Source organism: Bactrocera neohumeralis, chromosome 3, assembly GCF_024586455.1.
Source record: "Bactrocera neohumeralis isolate Rockhampton chromosome 3, APGP_CSIRO_Bneo_wtdbg2-racon-allhic-juicebox.fasta_v2, whole genome shotgun sequence".
In the NCBI taxonomy this organism is placed as follows: domain Eukaryota; kingdom Metazoa; phylum Arthropoda; class Insecta; order Diptera; family Tephritidae; genus Bactrocera; species Bactrocera neohumeralis.
In genome coordinates, this window is record NC_065920.1 from 77,758,780 (window position 1) to 77,774,385 (window position 15,606).

The following is a 15,606-nucleotide window of genomic DNA, read 5'->3' on the forward strand; positions in this document are numbered from 1 at the left end:
TCTTGCAACTCTCTTGTATACGCTTGCCTACGTTTAGGCGCGCGAGCTTTTCGCTGCGCTCAGCGCTGCTTAAGAGCTTTTTCGCTCTATTCGCACTACTCTTTGCTTTGCTTTTGCAGAATTGCAAAGAGTTTGTTTACTTTTCACAAAATTCAAGAGCCTGCATTCCAGGCTTGGCGCCCTAGCATTGTCAATACGCTCACGAAAGCTCCGCATTCACGCATGCAATCCTGTATCCCAGTTTTTCCTGGAAACTGAGTATCATCCCAGGTGAAATGGAGGAATGCAAATTGAAATAGAGTTTCAGTAAAGTCGAGTTCCACAAAAGCTGCAAATTTAGTGCATTTGGCTTTTGGCTTGTCGTTTTCCAACACGATTTGTGCTCGTGCATATTTCGTTCATTTGCCCTCAAACACATGCGCTTACATACACGAACATGTACATGTTGCTATACTTATTTAGCGCACAACAGGGCAATGCTTAAGTAGCAAGAATGTTAAGTTGAACTATTTTCAGTTTCGCATGACCCTGCCGCAAAGGTTCTGGAAATAAGTGAAAAGGTTTGGAGTGGAACTAAATACAATTAATTCATCATAAAACAAATACTTAAAAATTTTTTGACCTTTGGATCATATAAACGTCAAAAAGTATTTCCAGTGCAGCAGAGTTCCTTGAAAGCTTCTATTCGAATGTATGTTAAACCCACCCTATATTCTGGAGTTAAGCATTTCAGCTAGATAACGGTTATCCGAAAAGTTTTATTTAACATACTTTTAGGGGCCGAAGACTATTTTGCTCTGCGGTCCGCACAGAGCAATATTCCTATTTAAGAACTACCTGCTGTATGTCTCTTAGTAATTGGCGAAAGAACTCACCGTTTATGAAGAAATTCGTCTAAGCATTATTTCGAATATTGCGAATAAATAAAACAAAAACACCAAGGTGCCTGGAATTGATGGTATACCAAATAGAGAGTGTATAAATGAAGTTCTTAATGACTCTAAGACCCAGGTTTTTGTCAAAATGTACAACTCGTGTATATTAGAAAAGGTATTCTCCGACAAGGGGAAGGTCCAACGTTTGGTTCTTGCTCAACACGATTGGTAAAGTGTACGAAGGATAGAAACCTCTTGGAGTTAGCGATCCAAAAAACTTTTCCACGACAGTTGGGTCTACGTCATAAGCTGACTTCCGTAATATTGTATGTAGCATCAATATGGATACAGGCACTACACAAAGACAAGCGACAATGAAGTTCCAGCTTTGCCGCCCATTAACATTCTCGGAGACAAATTCGTGTGACGGGACCAGCGATCAGAGCCGTCGACGGGCGTAAAAACGATGAGAGAACCAAAAACATCACGATTTGATAACAACGATGGCAAACCTCTATCATAGACTAATTCGGGACATTCATTTGTGGATATATACACAACATGGGGTCCTAGACTTCCACCTAACTCAAATTCTGAGTGGACTCGGATGCCCTCATTTTTCAATTGTAAAGAAAATTCAAAAATTGTGAAGAGTTTAACAGCACTCATGGGTCAATTCTCTGGTAACTGAGAAGCTGTCAGCGAAGCGTCTATACTAATTACGACAAAACTAAGTGATATGCAGTATATTAGGCGACAGTCAGTCCGTACGATAGATGAGACTTAAAGTCTTTCTCTCTCCCATGAAGTAATATTTAATTCGGTGGTTCCATGGAAGAGATATGAGTTGGCAATAGGTTAGATTTAGCGGATTAAAGTATCGCACTCCGGCTATGGAGTCTTCCTCCTGCTATAAAAACAATACAAAAAAAAAGAAAACGACAGTAAAGTAATCGGCGACACTGTGTTAGTGAGAAAATATTGTGATAATATCGAAATTTGAATTTAGGAAAGATGGAAAATAGAAAACTAAACAACAATAAGAACATAATGTTAATGGTTATGAGAAGCAATGGGCTATTTACTGTTTTCTATAAGCGGGACAGTGATGGGGTATGCTTACAGCAGTATCGCATTGCAGCTACACAGACTTCGGTCCCCCAACGTCCGGCAACTCCTTCATCTTCACTCTCCACTTCGATAAGCAAGGTACGCAATAAATGCAGTGAAATTAAAGTGCAGTCAAACAAGTAAACAAGAACAACAACAAGCTTGCTTTTGCTGCTGAATTTCGTGGAAGCTAACTTTTTGCAGCAAGCACAGTGAAATTGCACCCACACACACCGGACTACAAAAGGCCTGCTATAATGTAAAGGAATCATGTAGATATTGTTGTTGTTGCTTGCAACACAGTACTGTTGCATAGTTAATGGCGTGGAAGCAAGGCAGCAGGCGTATGCAACGATCCGGCTGTCCAGCTAACGGTAATAGTAGCACCATGCCCGTTGTAGCGAGCGGCGCAGACTTGACAGCGAGACGCCTGCTTCTAGCTACAACCACTGCTCTGAAATTGCGCTATTAAACATAAGTCGCTCTTGTCGCCAAGATTATAAAGTGCGTTATTAAAAAGCCAATAAATTGTAATATGACTGGAACTGGGGCATGTTTACAATTAAAATGGTGGTTCAAAGTACAAATAATGTTACCAAGTATGACGTTATACAAAAGACGATAGTGTGCAACCTTGTAGAAAGCAAGTTCTTAATTGAATAATTATAGTTAAGATATCCAATTCTGCCTTTTATGGAACTCCCTTAGCCGCAGCTCCCTATAACAAGTTAAATGGATTCCTTTACTTGATCGAAAAAAGTAATTGGAGATATCAAGTGCAGCTAGGTCCTTCTCTACTTGATTTCTTCAACGAAGTGGAGGTCTTCCTATTCCACTGTTTCTACCGTCGAGTACTGAATCGAATTCCTTCAAAGCCCGAGTGTTCTCTTCCATCCGTACAACATGACCTAGCCAACGTAGCCGACCGAATCAAGGATCGCTGAACTATGACAATATCGCCGCATATCTCGTAAAGGTCAATATTCCATCAACTGCGGTATTCGCCGTTGGCAATGCGCAAAAGACGTTTCTCTCGAACATTCCTCAAGCCTCTGCACCATATAGCAGGACGAGAATAATGAGTGACTTATAGAGTTTGGTCTTTATTCGTCGAGAGAGGGCTTTACTTCTCAATTGTCTACTCCTTGGTGGCAAAAGCTATTCTGCGTTGGATATTAAGGCTGATATTGTTGTTGATGTTAATATTGGTTCCAAGATGGACGAAATAATATACGACTTTAAAGTTGACTGTCAACAGTGACGTCTGAGCCAAGTCGTGAATTCAATGACTATTTGTTTAATGGTAGGAAATATTTCGTCCGGTCCTCGTTCACAAGCAAACCCATACGGTTTCTTATCAAGTCTGAGGACTCGGTTGTATCATCGGATTATGTCAGATTGAACCTTCCCTATTTAGATCTGCAGCTCGTATTATTTTCTCCAGCAATAGATTGAAACCTCGGAGATCTCAAAGTTTGCATGTATACAGACAGAGAGCCACGGGAAATTCGACTCAACTCGGCACGGTAATTATTTATACACATATGTACCTTATAGGGTTTCCTATGTTTCCTTTTGGGTTTTATTAACTCCGTATGAAAGTGTATCAAGAAGCGTTTTCATTTTAGCATTGAAACAAGCACGTCTTCTCTTTGACTTACTGATGCAAAAGGGTACAATTGGTGAAAAAGTTTCCCAAAATATCAAAAAATATTTTGTTGGAGGTAAGGAAAAGGAGAGATAGGAGGAAGTAACAAGGTTGCAAGCAGGATCTGCCGTCAAGCGAAAAAAGGCAGCGCAAATAGTAAGTGCTAAGGTTACTTCTGGAAGCCAAAAACAACTAGTTTTTCGCCTACGGCGCAACCGTCCCGGTAAAGGTATCCACAAAGCATACAAATACTCGCCGCAACAAGCAACTGCACGCCCAACATTCGTTGGGCAGTGCATGTGTGTGTATGCATATAAATGTTTAACAAACATTGCGAATTTAATTTGATAATCAAAAATGGAAATTTATACACAGCCGTCACACAGCAATGGTGGCTTTGAATGATGAATGAGCTGGAAAGAGCACACGGGACGTTATGCTCCAATAAACGCTGAATATATAGAAACAGATATAAAGTTGAGATAAATAGAGCTTATTCACATTTCAAGTGAGTTTAGTGACGAATTTGTAAAAAATCGGTTTATTGATGGCCTGATGGCTAGTGGGTAGCACACTATATGCGAGATAATCTCTTTTCAGACACTTTTACCATGGAAGCAAAAATTGCTTTAATTTTGTGTTTTCTATGAAATCACGGCTTAAGAATCGTCGAAAATGATGCACGTGTTTTGTGGCAAGTCAACTTTATCACGAACATAAGTATTTGGGTGAGAAAAAGCATTCCGTGAATGTCGTGAATTCGTCAAAGACTTGCTTCACTGCGACTCATGCGAGAGTTCTATCCACCTGCTGGCTCAACTGGGACTCAAGGCATTTTGATTAATGTTTTGGGTATGGAGCGTGTCCGTGCTAGAAAGAATCTAGTGCAAAAACCACGTCGAGTAGCATATGAGATGCTTGACGACGTGGCTGAGGACCATACATTCATCAAACATCGACTATTGCTTTTCTGAATTAAGAGAAAATATTTACAGCCAGTACAAAATCAGTTCTGATATATTAAAAATCCACCGTGGTTAGTAGAATAACAAATCAGTATATCTCTCTCCTCATATATTTGTATTAGTTCTTTTCGAAGCTTTACATATAGTATTTCTTCATGGCTTGTTGAGCGCAAATTCCATTTACAGCATCGTCACGCCAACCCACGATCCGATTGCATTTCTTCGCCATTTTTATTTGACATTTACCAATTGGTACTTCACTCGAGCATGAGAATGTGTGAGTACATAAAACTGCAAGTGTACGGTGATGTCAGCACATCGGTGTGTGGCCCATTCGCCGGCAGTTGTAAGCAAGCAAACCGAGTTGTAGTATAAAAAATGCATTTCCTGCTTAAGGATTTCACCGAAAAAAGCAAAAATAAATAAATAAACACCACTCTATGGACAAATAACTCGCTGCTAGACATGCACACACACACAGGCTCATACATATATACAAGCATATATGTTTTTAAAGTAGCAACAAGGATAAACAGTAGGTTAAAAGATTTTATTTCAGCTGCGAGCGCTTGACGTTGCATTAGTGACCCGGCAGCGGCAAGCATAGTTCGTCTGTGGGAAGCAGAGCGGAAAGCGTAAGGGAAAGCGGTAAATATTGCGCCATGTGTGACACTGTCCACATTGTCCGTGTAGACTATCGAGTAAGTGAAACTGCCTGCTGAAGTGGGTTAACAGGCGGCGCGTCGCCTCCGTGTGAGACGCGCAAGTAGCGGCGGTGGCCAGGCAGGCGTGTGCGCGGCGGCAAAGTTCATTCGAATTGCCGTTTGCTTTGCTTAAAATCGAAAATATTTCCGAACTACCAGCGGCCCGTCAGTTTAGGCCTTCATCCACTGGCTGTGGCTACTGTGTGTAGCAATCGATGGCTGTCGTTGCCGTTGCAACAGTTTAGCCTGCAGTAGGAAAAACAAAAACAACTATAAGCGCATTGAATGGTGTGCTGCTATTGACAGCTGTGTATTTGCTGTCGTGGCCATGGCTACGACTCGCAGCGAAAGTTACACCGATTTTAGTATTCTCTAAAATTTCTCTGCCAACTCGTTTTCGGCTGATTTTTGCTCTCAATTCGTTACTGCTTTTTATTCGGCTTTTATTTATTTTGCAAATATTTTTTGCGTTGTCCTAATTGCATTTAGCTGGCCACAAACCGCAATTGCAAATCTGCGGAGTCCGACTGTGATTGCACACTCGCAATGCCCCAGGCGAGCGGAACAGCTTGCCGACCTCCATTGGCCGCTTAAATATTTACACTCTTTTTAAGAAGTGCATTTCTTATTAAGATTGATTCAAATTTAATTTGGGCTGTAGTGGACAAAAATTTAGGCGCTCTAAATGTCGCACATCTTTGAAGAGAATTAAAAAAGAAATTTCTAGGTTTTTGTGGCCGGCTGAGCGTTTTTTCTCTTCGCATTTCGTAGTGTGGGTTTTTTTTAATGGAGAAATGAAAGAGCTTACAAGTTTCAAGAAAACTACAAACAGATGACGCGAAAAAAATATAAAAATCAGTTTATTGACAGAAATGTGCTTGAAATTTCGTGACTAAGAGATCTGTGGAAGAACTGCCACATCAAATTAGATCGGAATGCTAATCAAAGCGCACTTCTAACGCCCTCTATGGCAGTGAAAGCAATGACATACAAGTATGCAGATGACATGGTGTTGATGATATTAGGAATATTCCCTTTTGCAATCAGTATGATTGTGAAAAAAGCTCTACGAAGGTCACACCTCTGAGCCAGGAATAACGGACTAGGTGTTCACCCTAGTAAAACGAAACTGATGCTACTTAGGAGTTTAACAAAAATATCTATATTTAATCTTCCGTCACTCAGTGGTACAACAATTTCTCTGTCCCCCACGAAAAACTATCTAGAAGTGGAAATCGATACCAATTTGAATTGGAAAATTAATACATAAAGCCTTTGGTCAATTACACTTGCAAAATAATATTTAGCATGTACCGGAGCGAAAATATAGTCATGCGGCCGTCATTAGAGCAATTTTAACTCATTGAGCACTGGTTTAGTGACTGGCATTGAAGAAACAGTATAATATCAAAAAATTAAATGGAATACAGAAGTAACCGATTCAGGGGTTACATGATTTAAAGTTCGATCGATGCGTTTAATAGGTTCCTACAACTGCCTATTGACGTGTATACTCGGGAAGTAGCAGCAAGTTCTGCCATCAGAATAAAGGAAGGAGGTATATGGGGTACTAAACATAAAAAAATCAGACTAGTCATCTTTGGGTAAAGTTACCCCCTAAATGTAAATGGAGAAGGGAATTAGTAAAGGAAGAGGATCATACCTCTATAGCAAACAAATAAATGGAGTGTGAAGTAGGCGCGGTGGTATACACCCGTGATCTTGAGATCATTCTATATATCCGCCCACCAAACTCAGCTAGCATTTTTCAAGCGAAACTACCTGACAAGGATAAGGCGTTATTCTATTGAATAACTGTGGAAGCATACAGAATTGTATTGTCAAGCGGCATTGCTGGTCTTGTCGGGTTCACAGCATAGTAAACGACTATAGGAAGGCTTTGAATTGAGATTTATCTAAAGGGGCTCAAACAATCATCAACAATCAGTAGCTCCCAGCTTTCTCTGCGAATTTCCGGCCCTACCACAAACCCAAAACTTGGATGGTTGCAAACAAAAAGCATAACTGACGTAAGTAAGAGCACCAAATGGCTTTAGCGCAACGTTGAGATGGGATAGAAAAATTATATCATCAAAACGGAGCATCCAGCGCAAATTGAGTCCGAAGTGGCAGTGTTCCTACTTATCTATCTACCTTTGGTCACCCTAAAGTGCTTTATCCAAACATCGCCATGAGTTATTTCACATTTTCGAATCGTTTTCAGTTTTACGTATAGTCGTCTGCAGCTTCGATATTTATCTTCGCTTCTTGTACTCAGAGTCCAAGCACATCTCACAAACATTCACCTCGCATTTGGTTAAGTTTTTATAGCTAGACTTTTTTCGAATTAAAATATAATTTCTCGAAAAGACATAGACCATCACTACATTCAATCACCACAATCAATTTTCACACAACATGGCCTTAATTCATCATTTCAGAGTTGCTGCCAGCTTTGACCTCAAACGAACCGTCTAGAATCTAGAGTAAAACAACATTCAATGACTTACGAAGTAAAGCAATAAAAACTGTTGAATCGCACACGACTGCAAAGGAGGCAAGAAGGAAAATCTTTACAGCTGGCATCAAGGAAAAGGAGTTGTTCTAAAAACAGCAAATTACATAAAGAATGCAAAAGCAGGTAAAGCAAACTTGTCAGCTGTGAGGAAATGCAGACAGCTTGCAATACACACGCACGCACACTCCTGCAAAAACACCTCAATTTCAATTTCGCATGCTAACGCTTTGTTGTGTTTTCATTTCATTTCGCTGCAGCGACGCACACACTCATACACTAACACAACCACCGAGGCGCTGCTGGTAGCGTAAGTGTGCAGCATACTTTTCAGGGCTTACCTGCAGTTATTGCGAAGTCATGATTCCACCAAAGTGGAGTAAATGTTGCAACCGAAAAAAGCGATCATTTTACTCAAGAAAATAACAGCAAGAGAAAATGCAAATAAATAATAAAAATGCAGGCATGAGGGAAATGCTAAAACGAAGAATAGCAGAATAAATGAAAACGAGCAAAATGCCGTGAAGCTGGCGCTGCAAAAACTCCAAAATAATGCAGAACACGTCAAAATCGCATTCAGAATGCTTTGTTTGCCTGCAAACATTACTCCAACTTTTTGCGCAGCATCACCTTAATGGCAACCTCGCACTGAGAACGCCAATAAGCAAATGGTTGAAGCCGCCGCCGGCCATCAACGAAAAGTACCCTTGTTGCCGCTGCTGTTGCTGTCTCCTAGCAACTGAGATTGAGACATGCATATATAGAGGTATATATGTGGGAGTGGCAGTGTTGGTGGTGTCATAAAATGCAATCACCGCATCGGCGTTGCCTCTCGTGGCAAGCAGCGCCGCCGCCAAATCACTTCATTGCGGTTTTCTAGATTTTGGAAGTTTTTTAAATTGATTTTCAGCTCGGGAAAAAAGTTATCTCAATTGCCGATACTCAATTGAATTAAATGTTGCCATCAAGATAGTTTGTTTGACTGTCCTTTACCTTGCAGTCGATTCGCAAAAATAAAAATATTAATGGCCATTCATTCCATTTGTTATCAATTTTCCGTTTAAGTACTGACCATATTTTTTCTATAGATGTTACGTGCAATTTTGTTAATGGTTTCGGCGCAAGAATGTTAGAAAAATTAAATGACATATGAGAAGGCTTGATTACCGTTAGTTTTGTTTACGAAAGAATTTAATTACTGCGACTATCAGTAATATGGATCGCTGCATGAGGAGCAATTTCAACAATATGCATATGTCTCTCTTAGTGCCAGTCACAGTCAATGAGGTAAGTGATAATCCATAAAAATCCTGGTTCGATTGCAACCGATGTTCGATGCCGAAGCACTGAGATTTTGTAACTCATCTATGTTTTGATGACTGGTGTAGGGTCGTTGGAGATGAGATGCAGTGCGCTTTTTCAAGGAAGGTTAAGGAAAATGTTGAATTGGGAGTCTTCTGCCGGGGGTCTTCCGTCGGGAACAGAAGTGTCAGCTATGTATTAAGCAGAAGTATGTACCAGAAAATTTAACTCAACGAAGTGTGGCTTTTTTAGGGAGCTATGAATTCGAAGAATGAAGTGAGAATGAAGGAATAACTAATGAAATTTCGAATTTTCCACTTTTGAACGAGAGTAGACTCTTCTTAGTTGACTTTTTAGAACCAAAGAGCAAAAACTTAGTCTCAAGCGCGTCGGTGAAGTTGCACCATAAATCGCAAAAGATATCATCACGTGTTCGAGAAATAGAAATTAAGAAAGTATTTTGAGAATGCGCATCACGTTTTTAATTTTTTACTTCTGTGTAGCGCAATTGTCGATTATTTTGCCGCCTTTGTCGGTCTGCGACAAGCGGGTGCTGAGTGCTGCGAGCATATGGCGCGTGAGCGACGCTAAAACACCGGCGCTGCGATGCATTGGTGCACAAAGCCGCAGAATTCACTTGTTGGCGCAGTTTTCCAATTCTTCTTTGGCAACTTCTTTTGCTGTTTCGCCACCGGCAAATGGCATGGCATTTCTATGTTCTATTCTTTTTGTTGTTTTTTGCTTTTGTTTGTGTGGCAAAAGTCATTGCAATTTTCGCTTATAACTTTTGTTGTTTTCTTTACGTTTACTGCGTGACATCACAACTGCCAACTCAAGCGATGCCAAGTCATGTCAGCCGGCTTACAACTCTGCCAGCAGCTTTGCGGATTACCCCCCACCCCAGCATTTGTCTTCCTATTTTTATTCCGCTATGTTTCGTTGCAGATCTTGTTGCACCACGCCCGTCTACGTTGACACGCCCTACGCTCTGCACCCTTGCACAGCCCCCAGCCGATTTGTAAGCAATCACTTGCTTGTTTACAGCCTAGCAACGCTGCTGACTGTCGACACCGGAGGCTGGCGCGCAGGCAGGCGGCATCGACGGCTGCCAGCCAAAGTCACACTTTTTAATAATTCCCTTATAGCGCACTTTTTCACTTCTTATTGCACGTTTTTACTTCTACTTCGACTTCCACTTCCTGCCTTGTTACTACCTGGCGTGCTGATATTCTCCTTAGCTTCCTGTCGTCTTCTCCCAGAAGTGGCGTTGATAACCCAAAGGACGAATGCATCTACTTGCAATAGCGGCAGCAGCAAGTGCCATGCATTACACATAGAGGGCGTTGAAGGTGCTGCCACTGGTAATGCTGAATGACAGCGGTGATATTGAGTAAGAACTATAAAAAACAAGAACAAAAACATAGCACTTCGATTAACAAGAGGCAAGAAATTTCAATTTATCTCGACAAAGTCAACGTTTAAGCGAATAAAAGGAAATGTGGCTGACGAGGAATATTGAAACGGCTCATAATAAAGATGATCACTATCGCAATCATTGTCCTCATTATTATTATGATAATACTTTTCTTTCCTCTTGCTATTTCTTGGATCCTCTTTTCTTCCTTGTTGAACTGGAAAGTAAGAATGCTTGCCCCTCCTTTTTGGCAAACATGCTGTTGCATTTCGGCGACCACAAATTTAAGAAAATGGGCACTTTAGACCATTTTATGAGGCTCGATTTATTATTTACTTTATCATCGATCTGCGATCCAGATACGTATGTATTCATTATTATATTTCATAGGATTTCAACTTGATTTCTTCATTAGCCAGAATATCGATTATATCAACGAGGTGGCAACCGCTCTAAGGTGGCTTAAAAACAGTAAAGCTTCAGGAGACGACTGAGTACAGACTGATCTATTAAAAGCCAGCAGTTACAGTTATACAGTTCTTTCAAAAAACTGATTGGATCTTATACATAAGTATGGCTTTAGACGTTATTTAATTATAATTAAAAATAAATAAATTTCCACAATATATAAAATCCTGGAAAAGGCCCTTGACACACAGATTGACAACTATCAGATCTAACTTTCATATCACTGACAATCTTATACGGTTATGCTGGGTGACCTCGTGCACCAACTTTAGCTCCATCAAAATCGGGAAGAAGCCCTCCGAGCCGTCGATACCAGAAGACCTTACAGGCAGTACAATGCTACAGGTTAAGAAGATGGTATTGACATCTTAAGCCCAACCAACAGAGCCGTTATTTTCTGGCCTGGAAGAAGAAGCGAAAGAGGTTGGCTGGACAAAGTAACTGGAGGTCTCACACAAAAAATCTTCGCATGTGGGGGACTGCGTCACCAGCATAAATTCTACCAATAATATAAGCCTGGCGATCAAGCGCAGAGTAACTCGTGCCAACAGGTGCTACCTTATGAACGGTAGGTAATTGATAAGGAGATCCATATCTCAGTATACAAGAATTACGCTCTATAGGTCTCTCAATATTCCTTTCCTATTATACGGCGCAGAAACATGGACGAAGACGCTCCGAGATGAGAAAGTGCTTGGAGTATTCGAAAGAACAGTTCTTGGAGGCACCAGCGTGAGCAATGAATATCGATGAAGATGGAATCACGAACTGAATGAGCTCTACGGTAGCTTGGATATAGTTAAATGTGTAAAAATTCAGCAAATGAATTTTTCGGCCATGTTGACTGCATTAAAAATGGTGCTCGAGCGAAAATCTCTATCGATTCGAGACCCATGAGTTAAGAAGCAAGGGCGCCCACAAATCCAATGGAAGGACCAAGTGTATAGCGACCCGTCTGCATTTTCATGTGCAACTGCCGTGACCTCGCAAAGGATAAAGGCTACTGGCGAAGTTTTGTATTCTTGGCCTAGACCGACCCACGGTTGTAGTGCCAAAGAAGAGAAGAAAAGTAGAAGAAGAAATTCAAGAATTCCGTAGAATATCTGCTACAATTTTAGCTGATACTTTCTATATATTTAGGTATTTTCTGGAAGCCATCGGAACTTTATTTTAAGGAAGCACAAAACAGTTACTTTAAAAGATCGAAGATCACTTAGATTGTGCTTCAATTCAGACAATACTTCAAAACTAGAAATAAGCATATGAAACTTTTAGTCCTATTAATAAAGCAAATGTAGATAGACACATGCTTCAAATAAGCCAGAGTTTCGAAACCACCAGATATCTGATTTTCAATTTCCAGCCAAATTGACATCGACACACAACGATTTATTACTGATGACCCGACCGGCTAGCCAAATGACCAGCTACCAAATATTTTGAAGTAAATGTGCGACGAACCGAGCAATCTTTAAAAGTCAGTTTTGTGGCAACAGCTGCCAGCAAGTACTGTTGAAAGCTTATCCGTTGGGTAAACAATGTGGAACGACGATGGGAATCTGCATTAGCATTCGCTGCACATACGAAAACGTGGCACGCTGCGGCTGTGTGGAATTGTGGTGCGCCTGGCCAGCCCGGCTCGGCACTGTGCTGCTCAGAGCGCCGCAAACACAATAACGGGCGCATAGACCACTGCTAGGACATATTTTTCCACGCGTCACTTGCACATGACGGTAACCCAATGGGCGGTCAATATGGCCGAACAGTGGGTTTGGTTGCTTTGCTTAGTGGTATATTTGAAAATATTAAAACGGTACATCTTGTAGTATAGAAAGATCTTGTGGGGAATGAAGTCTTAAAATCACATGTATAATACTTTTGAAAACCTTGAGGAGACAAGATGTTTGTATTTTGGCGTCTCTAACTAAAACTCCCAGGAAAATTGTTTTCGCTTTTCATTTGAAATCCATAAAAAATTCTGTTTAGCAAACGAGCCAAAACAAAATTCTTTAAAGACTTTTCCAACTCTTTGTCACATACGGTCAACTTTTCTGCGCCCCTCACTGTTATTTACAAATGTGGCATCAATTGATCACTTTAGCGCCGGTTGGGTTCATTGCATGGCCAACGGCTTTTACTGGTTCATTTACTGACCGGAGAGAGTTGGCTCGTCGCATTGGCTCTGTTGGTCAGGCTGATCAAACCTACACAACTTTAAGTTGATCCAATGTTGTTAGTAGCCGGATTTGAGTGTTGTTGTCATGCACGTAGTACTTTTGGGAATTAATATTTGTTACGCCGTTGAAAACAAACGAAAATTGAGAAAATAAAATTCGGAAAATATGTGTAGAGATTGCATGCATGTAGCTATACGGTATGTTGCTGTATGTGTATCAATATTTCACGGGGAAACAAATACAAAACGCTAGAATAGTAAAGCCAAAGAAGAGATGTATTTTGTATACATGTATATACATATATATGTACAAAGAGAAGACGAAATGTGGTCGATGATAAGGAAAGCAGAAAAAATCATACTTTTACTTGTAGCTCTTTAATATGAAAGATGTCTCTCTAGCTGGATAAAACTTAAAAACCTGTTCATTTTGAATTCGATAATTTTGCAAAACTCCTTATCCTTACACATATTAACTTCTTCCATATTTTTAAATGAGCATATCAAGGAGTTAGCAACAGCTCGAGCACAATCACGCACATAAATCAGACTTAAGTGATCTCATAACGCCACGGAAACTATGAAACGTACCCATAATCCAGTACCCCAACGCTCAAGTTAATTTTTCTTTGCTGTTATTGCTATGCCCTTTATTGCGGTTTATGTCCTTCTGTGCCCCATTAGCTATTTTATGCGCTATTATGACAACTGTTGTTATTTCTAACTGTTTACTATTATTTTATTGCCACAGCATCTCGCTGGCTAAATATTGTATTTGTTCGTATTGCTAGACACTCACACTCGTGATAGTGTTGCAAGTTAAATATTATTTTTTATTTGCGCTCAACTTTTGTTTTTAATCTGTAAACTTGATCTGTAAATAACGGTTTAGAGCGAGGCTGGTGGATAGATAAAAATATATAAAGACAATTTTTTAAAAGAGAATTTATGTCTGCGAGTTTCTCAAGAAATGTATGAAATGCTGTGATCCATTTAGGCGTACCGTTATCCAGTGTTCTCATATATGATTTTACTTCTGGATTTTACTGTTGGTTTTTTCTTGAAATGAAAACTAGGCTTTATTTTTCGACACAATCTTTGAGCGGTTTTCTCAAAATTTTAACTTTTATTAAAAAAATGCATGTATGTATGTTTTTCTTTTATGTATGGTTTTTTTGTGTCTTTAACAGCTGTTACTTCATTTATACCAACTTTGGTTACCCATTTCCTGTAGAATAGACTTATTTTCGAGCAACGTTTGCTAATCGTGCAAGTTTCTAATCAAAATATTCCAATTTTCGATCGGCACAATCCTCTTGAAGAGTGGGTAATTCGAACACCAAGGGAACGGTTTCGTACCACGTTTACTCTAGTGGATTCTCAAAGACACCGTATAGAAGATCGAAGATCGAATATGCTATTAATATTGTGGAGTAGAGCAACGCAGAAGAGCCGAAAGAGTCCATCCGCCTGTAAAACTTGATTTGTAGGCTTACAAAATCCAACTCGTGGAAGAATTGAAACCGAACGACTATCACGCTCGTCGCACATTTGCTGAATATATTCAAAACGGAATGGCTACTTTGACAAGAAAACTTTGTTCAGCGCTGAAGCTCACCTTTGGTGATTATAATCTACAAGCCATTGTTGTAATGCAGTTACATCAGGCAGAGGGAATCATTGGTCCATACTTCCTCAAAAATTAAGCTGGCCAGCAATCCATTTATTGAAGGGCACCTTTGACGTGGTCTCCAAAGTCGTACGATATAACACCGCTAGACTATTTTTTGTGGGGTCGTGTGTAGTAGCTTGTCTCTGCAGATAAGCCCGAGTCGACTGACTCCTTGAAAGGTAATATTCGGAAGGGAACTCTGCTTCGACCAGAACAAATGGAAATTTGAAAGAACAAGATCTGGGCTATAAACCGGGAGAAGTAAAGCAGATGAAGTAAAGTTTCTTAGCCACTGTGTTCAAACATAATTTTAGTCGGAAATCTGAATCCATCTCAACTCCTTATTTAAGTGAAATGTCATTCCAGTGAGCCATATATTAGTCAAGACATGAAGAAATATCTACTTAGAACCATATCTGGCGAATACGGTATGTGAGTAATCAGTCAAAATTCATAATGAGTGAGCCGGAGCGCTGTTGAGATGCCCACCTTTTTATTCTCAGGAAGTTGCACCAACAGCTACTGCAACAAATTGGTAGAATAAGCAGCTTAAACAATATTATTTAACCATTTACTCTCCAATTTAGAGCACACTCAGCAAGCAACAGCCTTAATATTAATTCATTATCTTATTATTTATTCGTCTATGAACAACTTCATGACTGAGTGCATAAGAGATCACCTTATTATGTAACATTTAAGTGCACAATTTGGTCAGTAGTTGCTAGACAACTTAAACATAAATAATATAACAACA